General features: G+C 37.3%; 1 protein-coding gene across 1 annotated transcript in view; it reads left to right on the forward strand.

The window, feature by feature from the left end:
- LOC137634613 (intraflagellar transport protein 22 homolog) overlaps nt 1-11,612 on the forward strand; it is a 172,558-nt gene extending 160,946 nt beyond the window's left edge. Inside the window, exon 5 of the mRNA XM_068367076.1 lies at nt 10,698-11,612. The gene's annotated coding sequence lies outside the window, so the exon portion shown is untranslated. The remainder of the gene's footprint in view (nt 1-10,697) is intronic.
- Nucleotides 11,613-21,279: the final 9,667 nt, after the last annotated feature.

A 21,279-nucleotide genomic window follows, 5' to 3' on the forward strand; every position in this document is an offset into this window, starting at 1 on the left:
CAAGTGTCAAAAGTATCTGATAACCTATTCTATTGAAATATTTTGACAAGCCAAGCACAACAGAGAATCGAATCTTTTAGAATAAGCTTTTATTCCTCCCAAATCCCATCCTTTGTTTTAGGGTGCGAGTCATACTCATATGGTTCAAACTTTTATTGTATCAGCTTTTTTCTGCTGTTCGAATATCCAGTTCATCACAGTACAGTAAAAACAGTTGATTGATACTGTTATAAGATTATATATGCTAAAGATTCTCTTAACCATGTCCAATAAACCGGAATCATTGGACGACATTTTTGAACTGTTTCAAGTCAAGAGAATGTTGACCCAAAGGGTAAAAGGTTTCTCCCAGTCATCCCCTCTTATCTATTTCCATTTTAATTTTAATTTTCATTTCTATTAACACCTTTTTACTCTTAATTTCATTCTACTTTATTTCTTATACCATTATTCCCTTCCTTATTCCCCATTATCCTTATTACATAACATTTTCTCCTTATCCTTATTCCCTTTTATTCAGTATTTCCATGTATATTTTATTGTAACTATTTTTTTATACTAGAGGCAAATAAGTTTCTCCTTTTCTTCCATGTTTTCGATCTCCTTTTCATTTACCTTTTCATTTCTGTTTTTCACTCCTATTTACTGTTCATATCTGTCTTTGTTTATTTCTTATACCCTTGTTCTGTATTAACATAGTTCCCTCTATTATTCCTTATTCTCATTATTCCCTTTCATTCATTATTTCCCACTATGTTCTATCTGTATTAATATGATTTAATGCAGATTTTGTTTAGCCGAATTTACTACATAATATTTTAAATAAATTTCTTTCTCTGTTGTCTACTGATAGAAAATTGATTTTACACTTTGCTAAACAGTTGCACTCTTGATTGAGCACATACAAAGGTTTGATGGTTTGTTGAAGAAATAATTTCCTTCAAATTTCCTAATTTAAAAATTTTTTTTAAAGAAAGCTCTTTATAGATCTTATTTTAAAATATTTGAACATATAATTAAAGACCACAGTCATAACTGTGCTGTCAGAAAAAAAAATGGTTGATGTTGACAAGATAACATGCTACTGTACAAAGGAAAATTCCATTCCAGTTTAACAGAAGTTTTATTTCTGTGTGGAAAACTTTAGTAGAGTTGCCCCTATTTGAAAAAAAAAAATGTTTCATAAGAAAATGAAAGTTATCATATCTGGTTTTATATAAAGTCTAACTTCATTACTTCATTATTTTACAACCTAAAATGACATGCTTTTATGGAAATGATAATTTAAGGTTATGAGAGAGAGAGAGAGAGAGAGAGAGAGAGAGAGAGAGAGAGAGAGAGAGAGAGAGAGAGAGAGAGAGAGAGTGTGTGTGTGTGTATGTGTGTGTGTGTCTTCATCTCACCAGTAGTATACCATTATAATTTTTATTGTGATTCTTATGTGATCAAATAGATTCCGTATTCATATATAGAACTATGTTATGTTTGGTAATATCTTTATAGTATGGATTTCAGTCATACCTCTCTTCACGAAAGAATCTGCTTACAAAATTTTCACACTGCGAAACGAGATGCGAATATTTTTATGACTCACATCACAGAAAATGTTTGTTAAGAAAAGAGATTTGCCAGCCAGGCTGAGAATAGAATAGGGAAGTGCCGACCTATTGGAAGATACCAATATGCGTCGGTAAGATCTATGGAGACAATGTAGGCCCCCTAGGGTAGTAGAGTTCGTATTTGTGAGATAGTTAGCCTCTGAAACTTGTCTTTCTGAATGAATTTGTATAGAGGGGATAAGTCCAGAATAGTTCGAAGAGTCTTCGAATCCTTCTTTGGCACGCAAAATAGACGTCCTTGAAAGTTCCTGGATTTTGTGTTACGGATAACTTCCTTCTGGAGGGAATCCTGCACATATTCTTCCAAGAATGGGGTTGTGGGTTGGAAGAACCTCTTGAACTGTGGTGGCTTCTGTCTCCATTTCCAGCCTAGATCTTTTGGGACTAGGTTGTGTACCCAAGGATTGAATTTCCAATGATCCTTGAAGCAAAAGAGTCTTCTCCCTACCGGAAGCTCCTCATTGTTGTTTTGAAGGACCTGCTCCTTTATGCGACCTGCTTCTATTTCCTTGGCCCCTAGATTGGCCACCTCTTCCAGACTTTCCCTTTCCACCTGCATTTTTGCTTTGAGCTCTGACAGGGTGAAATGTAGTTGGGGCCCGTTCGTAAACGGGGTTGATGGCTGAGGACTGTTACGTACTGCTGGAGAACCGTGTACATTGTCTGGGGAATGGTGGTACTTGTGGCAGTCGTGACTGGAAATGTTTGCTTACCCTTATGTTGAGGTCCTTCTCCAAGGGTAAATTTCCTTTTAGAGGACATACCCCATTTCTGCATAAGGCTCTTGTTCTTGTGAGCTTCCCTGTCCATGACTTCTTGAACCATCTTTTGCAGAAACAGATCTTTCACCCAGATGTTGAAGTCAATCAACTTTTTAGGCTCATGCCTATAATTGCCGCTGCTAGGACGTGCTGTCTGCAAGCTCTCCTGGCTAAAAAAAATGCATGCAGATCCCGATGGAAGGTAGTCAAATGAATTTTGGCCAGAACTGGGGAAAGGTCAGATTTTGAATAGTTCCCGATAGACATTTTAAGGTAAGACTGGTGCGACAAAGAAGCTGCCAGTCTTTCTTTGCCCTCCAATTCCACTTTTAATAGGAATTCTTGATTTCTGGACAGTTTCTCATTAAACTGCTTGCCTCCGATGTCCTTATCCAGTTTATCAACTGTAAAGGTGTGTTGGACATCTTCTCAACTATTGGAATCATACAGGTGAGCAAGTGAAATGGGCTTGCACTCCTCTTCCACTACCGCCTTTTTAACAGCCTCTAAACTCTTTGAGGCAAAAGGGAAGACAGTGTCTTTCGGGGCTACAAATGTAGCCTGCTTCCTGCCAAAAGCAGAAAGCTGAGTATTAGTAACCTCGACTGTTTTGAGCTCCTTAACCAACAAGGTTTGAGCCTTACCATTGTCTAAGATGATCGTTTCCTTGGGAATTGTATCATCCCAAATGGATACTACTGAATTCAACCTTACATAACAGTATGGATAATTTTCAATAGAGGGGTAAAAATCTAAATCCAAGACTGGTTTAGAGCCCATGCCTTCACCAATATGAAGGTACTCCTCACTCAGAACCATATGTTATGCATAATGCCAAGGATTTTTGCCAAACAGTCTGGAAGACTTGAGACTGGTGGAGCTGTGGGCTTTGGTGCCTGTTGAAGTGCCTCAATCTTCACATCTAAGGACGCTTCAGCTCTTTTATGCTAATTATGAATGTTTTTCATGAATACTTTCATGAATGTCATGAACTCCAAATGTCCTGGGAACAAGGGGCAGTCGAAATCGCAATAGTAGTCAAAGTTGAGGTAGGTGTAGCAGATACAGGGACAGGATTATGCAAAGAACAAGTACTAGGTACAGTACTTGCCTACTGACTTTCAAGCGAGTCATCTGAGGCTTCCATTGTCAACAAGAGCCTTTCTCTCTCTGACGGAATGGAAGAGGTTATCGACATGTTGTCGATGCCCATATCCTGAAGTGCATCCCGGACTTCATGATCTGCAGGATCCAGTTGTTCCATCAGAATATGATGACCGTACACCGCAGTCACATCAGCCAGGGAAACAGGAGTTCCTTCATTTTCAAAGTTGAGAGCTCTTCTAGAATCCCCTCACCCAGTGTCTGATTGTATACTGGACCCACGATTTCTCATCCTGAGAAACATTGATAGCATGGAATCCAGTGTGTATAAGGTCCTTGCATATACTGCTGTTAGTAGGTTCCCAGATAGTAAAGGAACCATTGGAAACATGACAGTCAGCATGTTTCCTGCAGGTCTTATGGCCGCAAGACAACTTGACCCGCCTGGTGCAGGTTACCGTCACACATACCATGTTGCCAGCAACCTATAAAGATAGAAAATTTTCAATGAGTATGGTATCGTCACATCAAAAAATTTTTATATCTTCATACAGAAAATTATGAAAATAATTTGTCAATTTTGGGTAAAAAATTTCTACCTACTACTATCTGCGGCTAAGGCTACACTGTGGCGGGATGTTGCAAGGACAACCCCCACACCCTGAATCACACTTACTGACAATGGTCTCCACAAAACAAACTTTCCCCTTACGTAATCTACAACCAGACTCTTGGACAAAAGGACAAAACAAAATAAAACATAACCTTAAAACTATAATTCTTAAAACTTAAAATAAATCATAAACCATCCACATTCAAAATAAATACTTTAAACCAATCAAAACTTAACACTTTAAACTAATCAAAACTTAACACTAAAGATAAATAAAACGTAATACCATCCAAATAAACACAAAAAAACCCTAACAAACTTAAATTACACCGCAAACCAACACCAAAAACAAATATATATATGAATTTCTTGTATAAATATTATGGTACACCAACACGGTCGCCACACACCAGCCGGACTGTCTTTACGGCACACAACTCTGTGTTTAACAGTTCATTGGGTGGCAATTCGCCACAACTACTTCCCTGATTGGGGTCGTGGTTATTATTAGCACCACCATCATCATCATCATCATCAATCGGAAGTAAACGGGCCGGTCATCAACAATCGTCAATCCAAAGAGCAGTCTTAATACCAAAATCAATCACAGGCCAGGTCATCAACTATATCTCAGCATTCGAAAAAATTTAGGTCTCTCCAAAGGAGTTAGCCTCACCAAAGGATTAGCTTCACCAAAGGAGGAATCACGGCTCAGAAAATCAAAAATCACTTCCTCGCTGGTAAAGAAAAATAATAATTCCAGCGTTCACACAACTGACTCAGGACGCAGTCAATCAAAAAAAGCATTCGCTCCGAAACATTCACCCCTGTCGTAACCTAACTAAAAAATGTAAACAAACAATCTCATTTAAACCAACAGTCTTTCTCACCACAAACGATCGTTAACCTAACTACTTTCGCTCGCTAACACAATATCTCTCTCTCTCTCTCTCTCTCTCTCTCTCTCTCTCTCTCTCTCTCTCTCTCTCTCTCTCTCTCTCTCTCTCTCTCACAGGATTTGGCAAAAACAAAAAATAAAAATAAAGCATAAATAAATCCTCCACATTCCTCCCCCCTTACTTTGCCAAATCCTTCTCACACAACACTTACATTATTTTTTTCATAACCCAGTCGCAGTCGGGAACGGGACCTCTACTCCGAGTAACTGGGCCTCCATATACTCTCTCATTCACTTCTTCCTTATCACAATCATTCGCTACATTAACACTATTCCTATCTAAATCCCTATCATCTAATATATCATGTACAATCATATCTACCTCGTTCTCATCTGGCCCTATAATTACACTCATTTCTGTAAACAGTTCATCCATTTCATCAAAAACATTCTCAACTTTAGTAAAAGATTCATTCATACTACTAATCATTTTCCTATCTCCCACTCTCGCATTCGTCATCCTTTCTCTTACATCACCTAAGGAAAAGCCACACACACTATAGGTACCATTCATACTCAGCCATGATTCATCTGTATTAACACATTTATCTTCCATACACACTTGCACATTTACACCCTTGTCATACTTATTTCTATTCTTACCTATACCTATAAATTTCCCTTGCACTTTCTCCTCACTTAAAACTTTCAAACGCCTCTTTTTCCTATATTCAACTAACACTAATTGTTTATTTTCCAGCCCTAACTTCTCATGCATACTAGATTCATACTTGCTCATTTCCAACCAATTATTCATCCCATTCTCACAAACATTAATCATATTCCTTCCACACACACAAGAGGACTCACCCAGCTGAACCCTCTTACACTCTAGTTTCCCGAACATCCTGGCTGATTTACTCCCTTCTTCCTACATACCCTAGCTACATGCCCATCTACACCACATTCAGTACACTTACCCCGCGGCTCCTTGCACATTCTAGCATAATGACCATCCTTACCACAATTACCACAAATTACATTCATATAATTACTACGACATCCACTTGCTATGTGCCCAGTCATACCACACCGATAACATTTTATCCCTTTCTCTTTCTTGCACTCACTAATTCTATGCCCTACCTCACCACATCCAAAACAAGCACCTAGAGCCCATCTACATTCATTCTTCTTATGTCCTACTTTCCCACATCTATAACACTTCTCTTCACGGATACAACTACCTGACCTACCTTGCGGCGCACTAGCACTCATATCCCTCCAAACCTGATTCCCTTGCCTAAACCCTTCATTTGTCCTTACAGGTATTCCCACATTACTCACCCTAACACTCCTATCCACTACACTATCAGCTACCCTCATCGGTCCTCTCATAACAGCATCTCTAAAACTAACAAATTCTGGCACACTTTCCTCCATTCCAGTTCTTACACTCACAGATTTACTTTCTTTCATACACCTATCCAACTCGTAATCCTCAACTATCTCTAAAATATCATCCCATGTCAATCTTTCTTTCGTCCACCTCATTTTCTCCTTCCGTTTCAAATTAACAAACTCAGCAACATAATCGGGTACAGTAGCCAAAAACTTCCTCATTAACTCCTTATTCTCATTTATACCTTCATCCCCATACTTCTTCCTAGCTAAAGTTTCCAACCTACATACGTACATTGATATCGCTTCTCCTGCATTCATCCGTGCTTCATCAAAATCATTCTTACGCTTATACTTAACACTCCCTTTCATACGTTTTACCTGCTCAATTATTCTCGTTTTCACACTTTCATAATCAACGTCCCCTACACTCATTATCACTCCATACATCGTCAACAAATACCCAGTCAAATATTCTCCTAACTCCCTAGCCCAAACTCTTTTACTATCACCATACTTATCCTGACAATACCTCTCATACTCCTTGAAAAAATCATATACATCCCTACTGCTATGCTCATTGAACCTTTCACACCGAGGTACCTCTCTCATAAACACAGTCTTACACACATCACGTTCATTCTCACTGCTATCATCACTGTCTACTCCCCTGTTACCTTCTTCCTCATTTGAATACAATGAATCCACTTCCACACTTAAATTCCTATCCTTAACCATTCCCTTCTTACCCTTTTTCTTACTTACCACTTTCACCCATTCACGATCGTCCTTGCTATCAGCCTGATACTTTTTCTTCTCTTTCTTCACATCACTTTTACTTTTCCTTTCATCTTTCCTCTCACCTTTCTGTTCATCCTTACTATGCCTAATTCCCTTATCTTCAATATCACCATCACTATTACTACTATCACTATCACTTCCTTTCCTTTATCACCTACCTTAACCTTCTCTTCCACTACCAACCCATTACCCGAAGCTGAGGACACTCCTCCGACTGCACCTTCACCCATTATAGTTTTCATCATCCCCATGACTTGCCCCATCATATCTTCCATTCGTTTCTCCATTCGTTCTTCATTCTCTCGCATCCTCATCTCAATACCCTCTTCCACTCTCTCTACAGTTCCCTGAATTTCCCTCAGTTTCCTATGCATCTCCTCATTCTCACACCTAAACCACTTATTCTCTTGCAACAACTTATCCTCCCGCTCCTTACTCAGCCGCAATTCCTCCTTCAAAACCCTTAACTGTTCTTCCATTTTTCATCAACCTGTTCTAAATTCGTATCCTATCAGTCCTTCGTCAAAGAGTCGAGCTATCAGTCCCGCCTCAGCAGTCCCTGTTCGGGCGCCAAAATAATGTGGCGGGATGTTGCAAGGACAACCCCCACACCCTGAATCACACTTACTGACAATGGTCTCCACAAAACAAACTTTCCCCTTACGTAATCTACAACCAGACTCTTGGACAAAAGGACAAAACAAAACAAAACATAACCTTAAAACTATAATTCTTAAAACTTAAAATAAATCATAAACCATCCACATTCAAAATAAATACTTTAAACCAATCAAAACTTAACACTTTAAACTAATCAAAACTTAACACTAAAGATAAATAAAACGTAATACCATCCAAATAAACACAAAAAAACCTTAACAAACTTAAATTACACCGCAAACCAACACCAAAAACAAATATATATATGAATTTCTTGTATAAATATTATGGTACACCAACACGGTCGCCACACACCAGCCGGACTGTCTTTACGGCACACAACTCTGTGTTTAACAGTTCATTGGGTGGCAATTCGCCACAACTACTTCCCTGATTGGGGTCGTGGTTATTATTAGCACCACCATCATCATCATCATCATCATCAATCGGAAGTAAATGGGCCGGTCATCAACAGTCGTCAATCCAAAGAGCAGTCTTAATACCAAAATCAATCACAGGCCAGGTCATCAACTATATCTCAGCATTCGAAAAAATTTAGGTCTCTCCAAAGGAGTTAGCCTCACCAAAGGATTAGCCTCACCAAAGGAGGAATCACGGCTCAGAAAATCAAAAATCACTTCCTCGCTGGTAAAGAAAAATAATAATTCCAGCGTTCACACAACTGACTCAGGACGCAGTCAATCAAAAAAAGCATTCGCTCCGAAACATTCACCCCTGTCGTAACCTAACTAAAAAATGTAAACAAACAATCTCATTTAAACCAACAGTCTTTCTCACCACAAACGATCGTTAACCTAACTACTTTCGCTCGCTAACACAATATCTCTCTCTCTCTCTCTCTCTCTCTCTCTCTCTCTCTCTCTCTCTCTCTCTCTCTCTCTCTCTCTCTCTCTCTCTCTCTCTCTCTCTCTCACAGGATTTGGCAAAAACAAAAAATAAAAATAAAGCAAAAATAAATCCTCCACAACACTACAATGAAACCTCATGCCATACAGCTCAGAATTCTATATGAATTCCTATAGTTTGGTAGAGTAGAAGAAAGAACAAGATCCATACCAATAGAACACTTTTTTTCCCAAAAAAATCAGTTGATTGGACAACCTTAGGTGACAAAATCAGATACCCTTCTACCTAAGACGGAAGCAGCTATTCATAGCCGCCATCGGTCCATGGTGTAACCTTTCCTTACCCAGCAGATACGTCGACACAATGCGACAAAAGGCATTGCTAAGTCGGCAACCGGTAGATGATCCCATTGGGAACTATTCATAGGGTAAAAAGGAAGGTACAGACCAATAAGAAAGGGAGGCAGCTGGTAGGGCCAACTGCTACTTGCCTAGTTGTTCACAATAGATTTATCAATTAATGGGCTTTTGCCCATTGAAATGAATGAGAGCCATTTAAAATATCCAGGATACAAAGACTTCGCAAATTTGATGAAAATTCGGACAACTAGGAGGTATCCAATAAATCAGTTTTAGAGAATAATGTTCCTCAGTTATGGAAGGTAGGATATAGACACAGCTGACCAGTTTAAGGTGACCGCTAAGACGGCAGGGGAATCGCTCTTTTCTAAATAAAGAAGGGAGAGACCCCAAGCCTACTCACATTTAGGGCTAGTAGCACTCAAGCCGGCAGGTCTGGAAAATATGGCAATTTGGTAACCACTTAAGCCAGGGAGATTCTTTTTGCTTTTCAACTATAGTGTACATTAAATTTTTAAGATAACATTCAACTTATGGACTTTCAGAAATTAGAACCTGTGTGCAATAAAGATTGTTTCTAACTTCTTTTAAAAGTAATTCATTATGCAGAAATAGATGTATGAATTCACAATACATATGTAGATTAGCTCATTTGTGCTATAAAAATCAGCATACTTAAAACAGTTGAGATAGGCAGTTCAGGGTTATGAGCTTTATGAGTAAATTAATCATGTTGGACTTTAGAACTTTGTGACTTGAGAACCCACACTTTGAATGCATCTGGACCATATGTAGGAGACATACTATATCTTATTAACAGAGACCTGAATGGGGATTTCTATTTTCTTCCTCATCTGAATCAAGCCTATGACCCTACTGTATGTTACTAGTTCCCCCTCATTTCTTCCTGACTTCCTGAAAAGAATCTTCAAGGAGAGTTTTGACTGAATTGGCATAAACCTACTAGTTTTTCTAACCCCAAAGAAACAGCTCCATCAGGGGTTCCCAGAGAATCATTAGACCTCTATGTACTAGAAGAAGCACTATTAACTAATATTTTTATGCCCAGCATAATAACTGTCTACCATGAAGACCATTCTGTGGCAGCAGTCGATACATCTTGTATAGTGATCAAACTCATTCGTGCAAATCTTTTTGTTGCATTCAGAGTAACTGGCACTTTTAGCTAATTTATAGAAATAACCTTACTTTTCAGTAAAAATCTTAGCAATATGAAAACAAAAATCACTAGATAAAATCCACACTTCACAGGAGCAAAAATTCTACAAAAACTTCTTATGGTTGAAAAAATAATTTGACTTGAGCTACTCGTATGGATAGGAAAGCAATAATGAAGTAATAGTATCATACCGGTGGAGGGATAGTCTGGGGTTTTCTTTTGGTATAGGTGGTAGAATGTGTTTCTTCCGGAGAATGAACAGTGAATGAGCTTCTCTAATTATTGAAATGATAATTTTCATTGCATAAATTATGTTAAGAATGATAATGATAATACTAATTATAATACTGTAATAAATAATAACTATGAATCTAACTAGAGAAGACCCCTATAATGTTGTCCGGGAATAATATGTCCTATTCAACATCCTTCAGAGAAGACTAGGCTCCTCAACTGATGGTGATGCGTACCTGAATCATCGTGTCAGGGACTAGCACCTGAGTCATCGCATCAGCGACTAGCACCTGAATCATCGCATCAGCGACTAGCACCTGAAGCATTGCATCAGTGAATAGCACCTAAATCATCGCACTCATAACGAGCGCCTGAGTCATCGTACTTGAGTCATCGTCCAATCACAAAAATTCATGATCCCAAAATATCTCCACCAATCACTTCTCGCCTACCCTTTATATTTTGTACTTCTTTTGCATTCAAAGCATTCAGGCAATAGATAACACATTTCCATCTAAAAAGACTTTATCCCTCTCCTCCAGATTAGGAAAGAAGCAGGTGGAAAATAGAAAATATTCTACAGTACTGAATGTAAACAGTGCTGATGATCTTTCCAAAATAAAAGAAATATTGATGCTAAGAATAGAAATTATAATAATAATGTTACCTTAATAACAATATTTATACTGTTTTACTTTGTTATTACCTTATAAAGAGATGTTAAGAAGTTTAGAGCTTTTTCTAATATATTATGTACATAGGAGATCTGGATTCTGCCTGTATCTTAGAAGGAAAGACTGAGTTTGCCAGTTTGCTTAAATTGTATCAGTAAATATGAAGAAACTAATGAAAATAATAGAAAAGAAAATCGTGATGCCAAATGCACTGTAATTTGGGTCAAAGGGATGCTGGAAAGAACCCTCAGTGCCAGTTACCTTTACAACTTAAACTCAAGTAGAGACCGTCTAAGAGGCTTTTAAATAGCATGTGTTTGTGATTTTTATTTTTAATAGTAATTTTATATCATTAATTAAGATTTGATTGTGACCACTTTATTTTTAACACTTTATTAGTGCACTGTAGATAGATTTTAGGAATGGTAACAGTGTTGATATACTGTAATACCAAAACCATATCATCATTAAGGTTTTATTCATGAAATGAATTTTCCTTTTTTCTTTGTGTTTTATTCATCAATTCTTTTTTCTATGTTTTTTTTTTTCTTATGGCCATTGTTTTGCTGCAACCTCCTACTACTGTTCATAATTGACAAAACTGTTTTTCCTCTTATCTCAGTTATTCAAATCATCAAAGTTTTTTTAAATAATCTATTTTCTATCCAAAGGATGTCACCCTTTTATACAGTCATGCCTTTTTAAAATATTTTGCTTTTGGAAGTGCCCATTTCTCTGTTCACAGAATAATACTAGCCTTATGTACAAACAATGAATTGTTTTGTATATTAATGGGATAATTTTATTTACTTGTGGTCTAGTAGTCTTTCCCTTCATTCTTGCTTTACTACTTTATACAAGTGTCTCAATTTTTTCTTACTTTTATAATATTGTAAATGAATTGTGATTCTTTTATAATACGAAGTTCTTTCAATATTTGCAGCTCAATTCAGTGCATTCTTTAGATTACAGAAATACTGTTTCTTCCATGGCTGGCCATGTCCTACTCTTGAATCATCATTACTTTGAGCTCCCCTTTTCTCTTTCCAATTTGTTTCTATTCTTTTTGTTAAATATAGATTTTACATTTTACAGTCTTGAGCATTACTTGTCCCAATATTGCACAGTAGTTGTTATATAGTTTGCTCATGAAAATGATAGCCTTTGCTGTTAATTTTTCTGGCATGAATCCAAACTTTTGTGTTGTCAATTTTCATAAGTTTTCTCATCCTTTCCTTCAGTACCTTTTTTAACTTTGTAAATTTCCTTTTCCCTTTTCACTTTATATATATATATATATATATATATATATATATATATATAGATATATATATATATATATAGATATATATATATATACATATATATATATATATATATGTATATATAATATATATATATATATATATATATATATAGATATATATAGATACAGTATATATATATATATATATATATATATATATATATATATATATATATATAGATATATATATATATATATATATATATATATATACATATATATATATATATATATATATATATGTATATATATATATATATATATACATATATATATACAAATATATATATATATATATATATATACTATATATATATATATATATATATATATACTATATATATATATATATATATATATATATATATATATACTATATATATATATACAGTATATATATATATACTGTATATATATATAGATATATATATAGATATATACAGTATATATATAGATAGATATATATATATATATATATATATATATATTAATCATAATCATATTTTTTTCTTTTACATTCATTCGCCTCCCTAGTTTTATAAATTTTCCTTATATTCTGGTCAGTTTAAGAATGACTCGCTCTCTGGCTGGTTTTAGCAGATTGCTTACAATTCTCAGTGACCCTTGGGCTTTCCTGCTTTTCATTTAAGGTTGGTACATTCTTTGTCTATTTGTCAATCCAGCTTTCACCTGATAATTTTTTTTTTCCTTTGTATTATTTCCAGAATACTTCTTTTTTGTAATTTGCCTCTTTTTCCAGTCACTTTTGACTTTACCATCATGAATGAAAAAGCAAAATTTGAAGTTATACACTTTTGCTGAGGTACAAGCGCCACGTTTTACTTATTTTTACCATCTAAAATAGTCCACTTTTAAACAAGAACTAAGTCATTGACTGAGCGTGAAAGTGGAACATTCTCTCACGTGAATAGCTTCTACCAAAGAGCTTATACTAATAATATTACAATAATCATTAGCTTCTTCTCTTCATAAAGTGAAAGCAACTGTTGGGAAGAACACATTAGAGAGGATAGAAAGAAAGCATGCCTTAGAAAATAAAGTTTTTATATTTTAGTTCAGTTTCTAAATTTGGTCTCTCTCTCTCTCTCTCTCTCTCTCTCTCTCTCTCTCTCTCTCTCTCTCTCTCTCTCTCTCTCTCTCTAAAATATATAAACGCCATGTCTTACATATGCTCAGTTTCTATTTAATTAGGAGGCAGTCTGCTGCTTGTCACTTGTCTAGTCTAATTGAAGTCAATAAAGTTTGTAATGAGAACTGTTTACTTAGTAGTTTTTCCTAAATACCCAGTCACTCTAAGGTATAGTTATCTTATGTGATTTACCTCAAATGTAAAAGAAATGGTTGTATGCATTTTGTGAATGAATGAATGAATTTATATTACATTTATTTGCAATGCTTCCAATCTCACCTTGGAAGAGCTGGATGCTGGTTCACTATTTAGATATCACACAACATAAACATTCCCTTAGTATCAATGTCCATTTAGGATCAATAAATTCATTAATAAGAATTATTTTTCTGATCGTTTTTTTCTTGTCATAAATTGTATGGAGTTTCCTACTTCCATCCAATTTTCTCTCTTGATATTAGAAAAATTTATCATATGGTTAGCTAATAGTTGGAACTCTGAACTGAAAGTACAAGCTATCTAATAATGTTTGGACTTGAGAGGTGATGATATGATTAGTCATATAAATACATTGAATACAAAGCCATTTTAAATGTTTACTTGGTGACTCTATGTTCCATACTACCTAATATAATTGTATATATTCCTAAGATTATTCATTTAAAGCTCTGTTTATGCCTCTATAAAATTAGTAAAAATAGCTTAGATATAGTCTTATCAAGTCCTCAGCTCAGATTTATGTCCATGTTGCAGCATACCAATTTAATTGAATTGTTACTTGAAAATGAGACAAAGAGAATAGTTAATGCAACAATTATGAGAGATTACCAAGAGCAATGGGAAATTAGATACACGTAGCTAATTGCTAGATTCCAATGTAAATGAACCAAGATATCTGATAGAGTTCTTTGACTCAAAAAAAAAATATGAACACTATCAGTTACTTGGAAAAAGGAGTATAAAGAATATTAATTAGTCTTAGTATTAATGTGCTGTGGCCGCGGGGGCATAAAAACAATTAGAATAGCGCCAACGTTATCCCTGCGTGTCGTAAGAGGCGACTAAAAGGGACGGGACGAGGGGGCTGGGAACCCCCTCTCCTGTATCTACATCCTGTGAGACATCGACAAAGAGATGGAGTTGGGGGGAGAGTGACTGCTCCCCGCACTCTAGTTTTGGGGTGTTTGAATGTGCGTGGATGTAGTACGATAGAGAGTAAAAGATGTGAAATTGGAAGTATGTTTAGGAATAGAAGGATGGATGTATTGGCCTTGTGTGAGACGAAGATAAAAGGAAAGGGTGAAGTGATGTTTGGTGAAATGTCTGGTAGTGTCTGGGATTGAAAGGGGAAGAGCGAGAGAGGGTGTGGCTTTATTGCTGAGTGAATGGATGACAGGTAAAGTAGTGGAATGGAAGGAGATATCATCTAGGTTAATGGGGGTAAGGGTTAGGTTGGGTAGGGAATGTTGAGCGTTTGTCAGTGCGTATGGGCCAGGTAGTGAGAAAAGTGAAGAAGAGCGGAATGAGTTCTGGAATGAATTAACTAGGTGTGTAGAAGGACTGGGTAGAAGGAATTATGTAGTTGTCATGGGTGACTTAAATGCTAGAGTGGGCGCTGGAGAGGTAGAAGGTGTCATTGGGAAGTATGGCGTACGAGGTGAAAATGAGAGTGGTGAGAGACTGGTAGATATGTGTGTTGAGCAAGAGATGGTGATAAGTAATAGGTTTTTCAAAAAGAAAGATTAAAATAAGTATACATGTGTAAGAGTGGCAAATGGAAAAGTAGTAGAAAGGGCATTAATGGATTATGTGTTGATAACTAAAAGAATGTTTGGAAGATTGAAAGACGTGCACGTGTTTAGGGGTATGGCTAACGGTATGTCTGATAATTTTTTGGTGGAAGGAAAATTAGTTGTAGCAAAAGAGTGGGGGAATAGAGTAGGTGGATGTAAAAGGGAGCTAGTGAGGGTTGAAGAGCTAATAAAACCGGGGGTAAAAAGTAAATATCAGGAAAGGTTGAAAATGGCATATGACGAAGTGAAAGTAAGAGAAACTGGCAATTTAGAGGAGGAGTGGAAGTTAGTAAAAGAAAATTTTGTTGGGATTGCAAGTGATGTGTGTGGCAAGAAGGTTGTTGGAGGCAGCATGAGGAAGGGCAGTGAATGGTGGAATGAAGGAGTGAAGGTAAAAGTGGAAGAGAAAAAGAGGGCTTTTGAAGAATGGCTGCAGAGTAATAGTATAGAGAAGTATGAAAAATATAAAGAGAAAAATGTGAAAGTAAAGCGCAAGGTACGTGAGGCAAAGAGGGTAACTGACCTGAGGTGGGGTCAGGGATTGAGTCATTCATATGAAGAGAATAAGAAGAAGTTTTGGAAAGAAATGAAGAGAGTAAGGAAGGCTGGCTCAAGAATTGAAGAGACAGTGAAAGATGGAAATGGAAGGTTGTTAAAAGGAGAGGAGGCAAAGAAAAGATGGGCGGAATATTTTGAAAGTTTACTGAATGTTGAGGATAATAGGGAGGCAGATATAATTGCTGTTGCAGGTGTTGAGGTGCCAGTGATGGGAGATGAGAATGAGAGAGAGAGATTACAATAGATGAAGTGAGGAGAGCACTAGATGAAACGAGAGTAGGAAAAGCATCTGGTATGGATGGTGTGAGAGCTGAGATGTTAAAGGAAGGGGGTGTGACTGTACTTGAATGGTTGGTGAGATTGTTTAAAATGTGTTTTGTGTTGTCAATGGTACCAGTAGATTGGGTTTGTGCATGTATTGTACCACTATATAATGGTAAGGGAGATGTGCATGAGTGTTGTAATTCAAGAGGTATTAGTTTGTTAAGCGTAGTTGGAAAAGTGTATGGTAGAGTAATGATTAATAGGATCAAGGATAAAACAGAGAATGCAATCTTAGAAGTACAGGGTGGTTTTAGAAGAGGTAGGGGTTGTATGAATCAGATTTTTACAGTAAGGCAGATATACGAGAAATATTTAGCAAAAGGTAAGGAGGTGTATGTTGCGTTTATGGATCTGGAGAAAGCGTATGATAGAGTTGATAGGGAAGCAATGTGGAATGTGATGAGGTTATATGGAGTTGGTGGAAGGTTGTTGCAAGCAGTGAAAAGTATTTACAAAGGTAGTAAAGCATGTGTAAGGATAGGAAGTGAAGTGAGTGATTGGTTTCTGGTGAGGGTGGGGCTGAGACAGGGATGTGTGATGTCGCCGTGGTTGTTTAACTTGTATGTTGATGGAGTGGTGAGAGAGGTGAATGCTCGAGTGCTTGGACGAGGATTAAAACTGGTAGATGAGAATAACCATGAATGGGAGGTAAATTAGTTGTTGTTTGCGGATGATACTGTACTGGTTGCAGACACAGAAGAGAAGCTTGGCCGATTAGTGACAGAATTTGGAAGAGTGTGTGAGAGAAGGAAGTTGAGAGTTAATGTGGGTAAGAGTAAGGTTATGAGATGAACGAGAAGGGAAGGTGGTGCAAGGTTGAGTGTCATGTTGAATGGAGAGTTACTTGAGGAGGTGGATCAGTTTAAGTACTTGGGGTCTGTTGTTGCAGCAAATGGTGGAGTGGAAGCAGATGTACGTCAGAGAGTGAATGAAGGTTGCAAAGTGTTGGGGGCAGTTAAGGGAGTAGTAAAAAATAGAGGGTTGGGCATGAATGTAAAGAGAGTTCTATATGAGAAAGTGATTGTACCAACTGTGATGTATGGATCGGAGTTGTGGGGAATGAAAGTGATGGAGAGACAGAAATTGAATGTGTTTGAGATGAAGTGTCTAAGGAGTATCGCTGGTGTATCTCGAGTAGATAGGGTTAGGAACAAAGTGGTGAGAGTGAGAACGGGTGTAAGAAATGAGTTAGTAGCTAGAGTGGATATGAATGTGTTGAGGTGGTTTGGCCATGTTGAGAGAATGGAAAATGGCTGTCTGCTAAAGAAGGTGATGAATGCAAGAGTTGATGGGAGAAGTACAAGAGGAAGGCCAAGGTTTGGGTGGATGGATGGAGTGAAGGAAGCTCTGGGTGATAGGAGGATAGATGTGAGAGAGGCAAGAGAGCGTGCTAGAAATAGGAATGAATGGTGAGCGATTGTGACGCAGTTCCGGTAGGCCCTGCTGCTTCCTCCGGTGCCTTAGATGACCGCGGAGGTAGCAGCAGTAGGGGATTCAGCATTATGAAGCTTCATCTGTGGTGGATAATGTGGGAGGGTGGGCTGTGGCACCCTAGCAGTACCAGCTGAACTCGGTTGAGTCCCTTTTTAGGCTGGGAGGAACGTAGAGAGTAGAGGTCCCCTTTTTTGTTTTGTTTCATTTGTTGATGTCGGCTACTCCCCAAAATTGGGGGAAGTGCCTTGGTATATGTATGTATGTATGTATTGTACAAATATCATTAACAATAGTAATTGTTCTTATGAAGCAAGGCTATTTACACGTTGAGACTCTTAGTGGGTTCCAGCTTCCAGTTCATAAACCCTTCATAAATACATAGCAAATACCAGAAGGCAATGGTGCTTCTTTGGAACAAATATTAACAGTGTAATGCTTAAGTTAATGATAAATGAGCGGATTTGAGAAGATTATTTTTTGACTTCTTCAAATGTTATTAATCAAGGTCGTGTATCACGTTTTTCACCATAAGCTGTAATGATTGTTATGTTTAATGGATAACCACAAAATTAAAATTTATTAATCGAAAGACCTTTTTTATGGGATTGAAAAGGATATCAGTACTAAGAGTTGATAAGTTCATTAACGGCTTTTTATCTCCCTATCTTTTTTTACTGTATTTACATCTATGAATCTCCCATGATTTTTATATTGCTTCTTCTCCTGAAGCTCATTTAACCAACATTTATTAGTAAACGTTTTTTTTTTTTTAATTTTGACATTTTCCCCACTTTCTTTCATTTCAATAAACACACGTCATTAGAAAAGAAGGAACAGTCTAGTGGTAAGTGGTAACTGACTGTCAACCTCTCTTTGTTCCTTTAGTTTCTCTGTCGACACGGTTTAGTTCAGACATACTCCAGATTTTTTATCTATTGCTACTCATTAAGATGTCTTCTGGATTTGTTAGTAGTTACTGCATGTGGTGTTCAAGCAATGGTTGCTAATTACGTTAAAAGTTCAAAGCAATAAAGGGAACTTGCTTATAGATGGGGAAAATCCTGGGAAGACTAGGCTAGTTGATTATTGTGAGAATGACAACAATAATTTGCGGAAGTAGCTATGTCTAAGACTTTATATTCCTCTGTTTTCAACTTTTTGGTTGATAGAATCAATAATTACATGAATAACTATTCATGTAATCAGCCAATTTCAATAGTAATGAACTTTAAATGTCTTGACATCACTAGCTTCCTTTGTTAATTCAGAGTCCAGTAATTTATCTTTTAAAATTGGCAATTCTGATCATAACCACCTGGTTACCAATACTAACTTCACTGATTAAGTTGTGTCAAGAGTTAATAGTAACTTTCAGTAAGGGCTTCCGAAAGTATACTGTACAGTACAGATTCGAAAGCCTCTCACAGATCCTCATTATTTTAGACCCCTTTTCTGCTAAAACTTTGCATTTCCGCAATCCTAGTACATCTATTAGACAACTAGATTTTGAGGTAGAAGACCAAGTCGGTAGTCTGGATCCTATATCCCTCCACTAAGTGCTCGTAAATTATATCGTATTACATAGGTGGATAGCGTGGCATATCATAATTCCCAAAAATCTTGATGGAGTGAACAAAGATTCAAAGAAACTCAGTCGTTCATCATGTTTCTCCTGGCAGTATGTTCAGTTTGCTTGTAAGCTCAAGCACTAGTACATCTACTAATGATACGAGTCCTTCGCATGCATCCACTCTTAAGTATAAACAAACTTAGATATCAGCTGACTTTCCCTCAGTTCGGCCTGCAATACAGGAAGATGAAGAGAAAGAAAACAGAGAGGCAAACCTTGAAAGTGAGGATTTATTTCTTTTTCAAACTTTACGTAACTTTATTGCTGAAAAATGCCATAATATGTTTAGTAATGTATGTTAGGAAGCTTCTTATTCTTGCAAATCTGCAGAAGTAGCCATTTCCAAGACTATTTATATCCCTCTGTTTTCAACTTTGTGATGGATAGAATCAATAAATTGTTGCCTTAGATTCAGAAAAGGGCTAGCAATTCCAGTTCCTGTTTATTCATTAAATCTTCTATAACACTCATCTTTTGCAAAATCTTGTCTTTGATTTTAATTTGATTTTCAGTCTTGACCCCATTATTGCACCTTATAAACAAAAATCTTTTAATTCAGGTTTTGTAAGATAGTTGACTAGAGATACGTTTGGGCACAATCAAGTCATATATGGACACAATCAAGTAGGGAGTGCTTCAGCATCTGCTCTCTCAGAGAGGCTTTTTGCAACAAGTTGCGAAAAGGATGTTTGGATACCTGATTAGGTCTTCAGCCTCAGTCTACCAGGCCAAGTGGACTGTCTTCTGTGGTGGGTGTCGTGGAAGGGGTATTTATCCCCTCGATACCATTATCCAGCAATACCAGAGTTCCTTGTATACCTTCGGGAGGAAAAGCTTCTCTCGGCAGTGAAAGGGTACCGCTCAGTCTTAAGTTTCGCCTTTAGACTGAAAGGAGTTGATCTTTCCTCTTTGTTGGAGCTTTCTCTCGTCATATGAAGTTATGAGCTTACTTGCCGCCAGTCAGAAGTTAGACTTTCACCTTAGGAACGTGGTTCGCGTCCTTCAATCCCTGAAGGGCCCTCCCTACGAATCATTACGCTAGACTTCAGATTGCCCTCTAACTTTGAAGACGGTTTTCCTGCTTGCTTTCGCCTCAGCCAGGAGAGTCAGCGAACTTCATGGTCTATCCTATGACATCGCCCATTCAAGGGGAAGGGAGGAAGTAGCACTCAGCTTCATTCCTTAGTCTATTGCTAAGACTAAAAATCCAGGAGTAGAGGATCCTAGATTCAGGTCCTTTTGATCGGAAGTCTTTGTTCTGTAACCGATGATCCAGATCAACTGTTACTTTGCCCAGTGATGAGTTTGAGGTATTACCTTGAATGCATTGCAGCAGCTTGCCCCTGAGTGTCAGCACTTTTTCTCAGCATGGGGACGGTCATGAAAAACACTATTTCAGCTTGGATTTGCAGGATCATTGACTATGCAGTTAATCCAGACCCTCCTCCTATTTGTGGACCTAGAACTCATAACATCAGAGGCATAAGTAGGTCCTTGGCATTCAAACACAACTATTCTGTGGCGCAGGTACTTCAAGCAGATGTGTGGAAGTGTCAGACAACCTTCACTGCACACTACCTGCAAGATGTGACCCATAGGAGAATGGGGACTTTCTCTATTGGTCCGGTGGTGGCTGCACAATAGGTTGTTTAAAATGCCTCAGTCTCCTTGATGGACAACTAGCAGATGGTTGAGGGCATAGGTAACCCAGGATTAGTCTGTGATGAATGTGTAAGTGTGACTGGCTCTTTCTTTTATCTTCCCCTCCCCTAGGGAACAGCACCATGGGTCCCTTGCAAGCTGGCCTCACCTATATGCAGATCATAACCACTTCCTTTTTGTATCCTAGTATAGTATAATACTGTTTACGTCCGTGATACTCCTTGCTGGGTGGATATTGGGAAACGTCTATT

The sequence above is a fragment of the Palaemon carinicauda genome, chromosome 45 (assembly GCF_036898095.1).
Source record: "Palaemon carinicauda isolate YSFRI2023 chromosome 45, ASM3689809v2, whole genome shotgun sequence".
Classification (NCBI taxonomy): Eukaryota; Metazoa; Arthropoda; class Malacostraca; order Decapoda; family Palaemonidae; genus Palaemon; species Palaemon carinicauda.